The 7,606-nt window shown below is 29.8% G+C and overlaps 1 pseudogene; it reads left to right on the plus strand.

Moving 5' to 3' along the window:
* Positions 1–350: 350 nt before the first annotated feature.
* Positions 351–6,769, plus strand: LOC113381334 (annotated as a pseudogene).
* The last annotated feature ends 837 nt before the right edge of the window (positions 6,770–7,606 follow it).

Raw genomic sequence — 7,606 nt, forward strand, 5'->3', positions numbered from 1 at the left:
CACACAACACTCGTTAACAGAATAGTGGCAAATCACAATAACAACTCAGATCAAAATGGCGGCTTGATGCTAGAGAATTACAAACCTGTCACTTGATATCGGCTCACTAGCGCCAAATCTTCACCTAGGTTATGTTACTTTAAGTACGATTAGTGAACGCGGGTTTTACACTGAGATACAAGGGCCTGGGTTAGGTTATTTATTCGTTGGGATTCTCCTATATATTTTCTTGTCAGTACTTTATGTATAATGTATTCATTTTGTAAATAAGATAGTGTTTAATAATATCTATGTTTTAAATCCTTGGGAAATGACTTTATTTTTTATATATTTGAGATTAAGTTCGTTGTTCACGGTTTAATCAATTTATCTGGTTGTTTGTGTTGATGACTTTTATTCAAAATGACTATTATAGAAAGTTAGTATATATTTATTTAAATTAGTGATTAAATTTCTTATTTGAAATGACGTCTATTATAAAACTGCATACCATTTCGGGGGCTATGGATGAAAGCCCCCCATGCTACATTCTTCAAGTTGATGAGGTGAAAATATTATTAGACTGTGGATGGGATGAAAAATTTGATCCTGATTTTATGAAAGAACTTAAGAGGTAATGTTGCTTTTTTAATGCACTATTTTTTTTTTGCTTATTTTTACATGAATATTCACTTATAGGCATATACACACAATTGATGTAGTTTTGCTATCATATCCTGATGCCAATCATCTAGGAGCTCTTCCATATATTGTCGGTCGACTAGGTTTGAATTGCCCAATTTATGCAACTATACCAGTTTATAAGATGGGGCAAATGTTTATGTATGATTTATACCAGTCTCATTACAATGCAACTGATTTCAATATTTTCACATTGGACGATGTTGATGCTGCTTTTGACAAAATTGTTCAACTTAAATATAATCAAAGCGTAGCCATGAAAGGTTATAAATAATTCTAAAGTATTTTAAATTGTTATTATATAATGAGCCTCATTTCTTAAATATTATCCTAGGAAAAGGTTACGGAATCACAATTACGCCACTACCAGCAGGCCATATGATAGGTGGTACTATTTGGAAAATTGTCAAAGTATTTATAGAAAAATGATTAAATAGAATATATGATAATTAGTGCCTGTTAATCTGTTGTAATTTATTTAGGAAGGCGAAGAAGATATTGTATATGCTGTAGATTTCAATCATAAAAAGGAACGGCATTTAAATGGATGTGAATTAGAAAAACTACAAAGGCCTTCTTTACTTATTACTGATGCTTTTAATGCGACATATCAACAGGCTAGACGTAGAGCAAGAGATGAAAAGCTTATGAGTAAGTTGAAGTAACTGTTTTGAATGTAACATAAATGTTCATATGTTTTGCATTTGTAACTATGTTTTTTACACATTTTTTATGTTAATCAATACATGAACTATAACTAATTTAATTTTTTCCAGCTAATATACTTCAAACACTTAGGAATAATGGTAATGTTTTAGTAGCAGTTGATACTGCTGGTCGTGTTTTGGAACTGGCTCACATGTTGGATCAACTATGGAAAAATAAAGAAAGTGGCCTATTGGCATATTCATTAGCTTTCTTAAATAATGTCACTTATAATGTTGTAGAGTTTGCAAAATCCCAGGTGCATTGTTTTAATAAGTTTGTGTTATTTATCCATATCCTATGTTAATGCTTAAAGCCTTCATATAAAACTCTTTTGTGCATTTTTAGATAGAGTGGATGAGTGAAAAATTGATGAAAAGTTTTGAAGGAGCTAGAAATAATCCATTTCATTTTCGCCATGTTGTTCTATGTCATTCCATGGCAGAACTCGCTCGTGTTTCTAGTCCCAAAGTTGTATTAGCAAGTGGTATAGATATGGAATGTGGATTTTCACGAGAACTATTTGCTATGTGGGCTAGTAATCCTAATAACAGTATCATACTGACTGCTAGGTTTGCATAAACTCATTTTTAATTGAAAGCAGTTTTTTATATTAGAATGGTTGATTCATTAAGTTTTCCAATCTTATTTATTTTCTTCTAATTTCTAGACTTTACTATATATACTTTATTATATTACTATATATAATATATTACTATCACTTTGTTTTTATATATGTGTGATACTTTAGCCGATAATTCAAATAATCACAGAAGTTTATGCAACTATTTTTGTTTTATGATATTTTTTTATTTTTTTAGATCATCACCTGGAACTCTTGGTCGCGACTTAATAGATAATGGTGGGGAGAGAACTATTGAATTATTAATGCAGAAACGAGTGAAGCTAGATGGTATTGAATTGGAAGAATATTTAAGACAACAAAAGGAAAATAGAGGACAAATGGCCTCAATGAAACGGTACTTTCTTATGAGAAAATTAATTGTTTATAAGCAATTTTGAATAGAATCAAAAACAAACCATATTTATATAAACATTATATTTTACTTAGTAAATTATTTAATATGGTAATTGCGCAATGATAAATTATTGAAACTGAAAATAAAAAATAAAAAGGAGTAAAATTGGCTTGGGCGACTAAAATATTTATTTCTGAAATAGGGAGAAAGAGGTGATGAGCTCAGATTCAGAAGACGAACTGGAAATGAGTATAATTACTGGTAAACATGATATTGTTGTTAAACAAGAGGACAAACCACAGACTGGATTTTTCAAGACTAACAAAAAACAGCATGCCATGTTTCCTTTTGTTGAAGAGAAAATCAAATGGGATGAGTATGGAGAAATAATTAAACCTGAAGATTATAAATTTGCTGAAATGGTTGATGATGTTGAAGAAGTTAAAGAAAATATTATTTTGAAGCCAGTTGTAAAGAATGTTGAAGAAATAGGTAGGTTTCTCTTAAATTCTGGTATATACTTGCTGCTCTGAATTAGCAAAACTGTTCTATATGTATAATCCAAAACATTTTAATCCATGTTTTTAAATCACTGCATTAAATACTAAAATAAACACTTGATGAAACTAAATTATCTAGACACTTTTTACAACAAAGAGTTCGCATAAGGTTCACACGCGATTGAAGTAAAACTTATTTGCTACTGTATGAAGTAGCAAATTTAAGTTAAGTAAAAATAAATACTTCATCATATAACAATTTTGAATAATGTTTATTAGTAATATGGCAACATTCGTGATGCACACATTTATTAGTGTCAACCATTATACACATTTATATAATGTTAAATTATAAATTATGTAAATATTCATAATAACATTAAAAATATGTATAATATTTTAAAACAATCATGTAATTAAAGTCATACTTCAAATATTAGAGAAATGAAGTAATTGCTGATTAATAAATTCTATAATATTCGTTCACACAGTGGATTATGTTAAACAACGTCTAAACAAATATTGTTTTTGCAACTTCACTCATCATGTAATTGTGTTTGAAGAACTTCATGTAATTAAAATTAACGTACATTTATTGACTGCTTGTATTTTTTTTTACTTTTTTGCTGGCGATATAATCTCATTCTTTGAACAGCTGTAATATCTGTCTTGCTTAAAAAATATTTTTCATGTTAATAACTTCAAAGTTTCATAGAAACTACGAATAATATAGTAATAATTTCTAATCAATAACCTTATGTTTAGTACACGGCACAAATGTTTAATTTGTTTTATTATTTTCAAGGAACAGGGTAAAATATTTTTCCAATTCAGGCATAGTTCATTTAATCAAGATTTTTGTACCACGATGTAACTTTAAAACGTTTATTTATCTATGCCGGTTTCCTTGTTGATATCGGTACGTATACAATGTTTATGCGACCAGTATTGAAATGATTTCATCGAGAGCGAATGACGTACAGTTCGTGCGTAACGCTTTTTCCGTTACATGTGTACGGATTTACAACCTAGTCGCGCCTAAAGAAGTTTTACTTCAATGAACCTTGATTAATAATAAATTGTTTCAATAAGTAGTATATTAGCATAATTCAGTTTTGTTTTTGTACATTAACTTAATAGTATTAATTTAGCTTCAACATTTTATTATTCAGTTCTTAAACATCAAACCTGAATCTTTATATTATTAATTAGTAATTAGTAATTATATAATCACATGTTTTATTTCAGTTGATACTAAAGAACTCCGACAAGTGTATTTCAGCATTAAAAAAGATAGAAGTAAGCACAAAACAATTTACTTCACTTCATCTACTTGTTTTTCTCCTATTTACACTTACTTGTTTGGATTAATTTTTAGATTAAAGCACAAATACAGTATATAGATTTTGAAGGGCGATCAGATGGGGAGTCTTTATTGAAAATTCTTTCACAATTAAAGCCGCGTAGAGTTATAGTTGTGCGCGGTTCTGTAGAAGGAACTGATGCTATCAGATTACATTGTGGACAGATGGGTACTCGAGTATTTTGTCCAAAAAGAGGTGAAATTATTGATGCTACAACTGAGACTCACATTTATCAGGTATTTTAAGAAATATTTTATATTGACTTTAAGTGTTTTAGTTTGTTATTAATTTGTAATAAGGGCAGAAATCTAATATTTGTTTGAGTTCTTTTTTTTAACTTCCTGTAGGGTAAGTTATTGTACCGGGCCGAAAGTCGGAATTGAAAATTTTTACATTTCTCAACGTTTTGAAGGTTTCTGAACATTTTGGCATACCTCCGAAAAATGGATGTGTGTGTGTGTGTGTGTGTATGTATGTATGTATGTATGTATGTATGTATGAATGGATACAAATTTCCAGTCACGTTTTCGGGCGCACGGATAAACCGATTTGAATGGTTCAAAAAATATTCGATTCCTATTGATAGGGAAAAGAGCTGATTAGTTTTTGGCAAAGGCAGGTCCAGCCGTTTCGGAGATACGGAGCAAAGAGTGCAGAAAATAGAAATCGACTTTTTGAGAAGACGGAGTATCCGATTTGAATGATCTAAAAAACATTCAATTATTATGATTGGGGGAAGTGTATTAGTGGCAAGTGTTATTAGTTTTTTGGCAAAGCAGCCCAGCCATTTCGAATATACGGAGCTAAATATGTAAAAATGTCAGTTTTTGAGAGAATTAAGCATCCGATTTAGATGATTCAAAGAACTTTCTGCTTGTCTTAACAAAATAATTAATTTAGGAAAAAAATTTTTGTTCCAACTTTTTTTTTTTTTAATATTTTGTATATCGAAAATAATTCTGATTTTATTTTTGATAGTTCTAACTAACTATACTTTACAAATAATTTTAATTTTGCAATTTTGCAATTTCAGTTTATATAATTCTTATAAATATTAGACAATGTCACAATATTCAGTATTCCTCATTCAGTATTCCGAACATTTCGTTACGGTACGGGAAGTTCCAGCAATTTGCCTTAAGGCACGATGCCATAATTTCCTCAAGACAGAATTCCACTTACAGCTAGTTTCTATAGTATAATTACCAGTTTTGATTACAATTTCATATGTCTATATTTTTCCTAATTCTTATAGTATTTGGTTGTTTGGAATGTAATTTCATTTTTCATAGACCTTTTGACAGGTCATTTATGTAAAATAAACAAGTACTCATTAAATTATATATATATATATATATATATATATAATATATATATATATATATATATATATATATGTTTTCATAAAAAAATTCGATCTCTAATTTTATGTTTTCTCGACGTTTCAAGCCATTCTGAATCGAATGAGACCAAATTTGGAAAAAGTATTTGTGTGTGTGTGTATGTGAACAGATTTTTTGCTGTAAATCGACGTTTTCTCGAAAACGGCTGGGCCGATTTTAGAATTTGATGTATTTCGGTGAGGACTATCGTTTGTCAGTTTTGTGCGATGATCTGCCAAGCCGTTTTCTTTGCAATTTGAAAAAAGTGTTAAACTTTCGTCCACATTTAAGCTCATCCTACCGAACCGATTCTAAAAAATCAAAAACCGTTCGAAAGATATTAGTTGAGAATGGTACTGATTAATTTTAGGTGAAAATCTACCGAGCTGTTTTCTTGTAATTAACTGTTTAAAAAAAATTTAAGCCGATTTTTATGTATTTTTTTTTTTAGCGATATATACCATGGTCTTATAGAACTTACTGAAATATTACGGCCTTATGGCAAATAGTTTGATTTTTAAAATTCATCAAAATTTGAGAAAATGAGTAGTTTTTTTGATATTTGTTAAAATTAAAATTAGACTATTTACTTGGTATAATGATAGAGTACTTGGTCTTGAACATAATAAACCTGTCCTGGAAACTGGTTCAATTATAAAAATTGATTTTTGAAAATTTGCTTTTAGAAAATACTCCGAGTCAAAGTGTTCGTTCGTTTTCAATTATGTGTAATAAATCCACTCGGAATACTTTTAATCACTCATAAATTAATTTATTTTTTATTGATTAAGTCGATTATTTACATATCGGGAAGTTCATGTAACTTGCCTCAAGGCTAAATACCAACCCAACTAGTTAGTTATTTACTCTAAACTCTTACATAAAAAATAATTAATAACAATATGGGTACGAAATTTTTACATCAAATTGATGTTCACAAAAAAATCGATTTCGTTTTAGGATTATCACATGCAATTGTAATTTTATTTCTATTATTATTATAGGTCAGATTAACCGATGCTTTAGTATCCCAGTTAATGTTCCAAAGGGCAAGGAGGCTGAAGTTGCATGGATGGATGCTGAAATTGCAGTTCGTGACAGCCATCTTGACAGAACTCAAGTTTCTGAAGAAGAAGAGCAAGAAGAGCCAATGGAACGTAAGTTTCGAAAACTTCAGAGAAAATTGTGTTCAGCAATTGCAGTTTTTGGAATGATTTTTATTAGCATCGTTCGAAAGTTTATGCATTTTTCTTGCATCAAATTCATGGCAAAAAAACATTCCAAAATTTAAAGTATCTGAGCAAGTACCACCGCGCTTCATGCAAAGACACTCGTATACTGAGCTAACAAGATCTTATACAAACGTTTTTTTACAAATCAATTTCAAATATTTAAAACCATGATAAGGACTCGCATTGATTAGTTTTACCAGACGATAGAATTAGTGCATAAATTTCCAATTATCCTGAATCGCTCTTAAAAGTTCAAGAACTGTTTGAAAGATTGTAGTTGGAAATTGTCTGATCACTAAAGTTGTAATTATTTTGAATGTTAATTCTTATATCAATTTGTCTGATCCGTTTCTTTGCAATTAAGCAATTGTTGAAAAGAATATTTTGACCATTTTTATAAACTTTGCACGATTATAGAGCGACGGGATCGGAATCAGAGGTCTTGGGTTCGATACCCGCTTCGAGAAGCCTGAAATATAGATATCAATATGTTTCTAAATGAAAATAGACCTTATCCGGCATCGTTGCATCACTATTTAATAATAATATAAAGTTTAATAATGAAAGTTATCACAACTTTTAGGATTCTGATTGCTGTTCAAAAACTTGGAAAAAAAAACACATAGTCTAGTTTTGCCACTTGCCTTAAGACTGTCACTTACATCTAGTTTTATGTTATCTCTTTTTCAACTATTTTATTTTAACCCTCCGTCGGTCGGAGTTGTCTGGCCAGACTTTTTTTGACTACAATTAAAAAAAAAA

The sequence above is a fragment of the Ctenocephalides felis genome, unplaced genomic scaffold, assembly GCF_003426905.1.
Source record: "Ctenocephalides felis isolate EL2017-DRISC unplaced genomic scaffold, ASM342690v1 CF-g0.4_SCAFFOLD_02815, whole genome shotgun sequence".
NCBI lineage: Eukaryota > Metazoa > Arthropoda > Insecta > Siphonaptera > Pulicidae > Ctenocephalides > Ctenocephalides felis.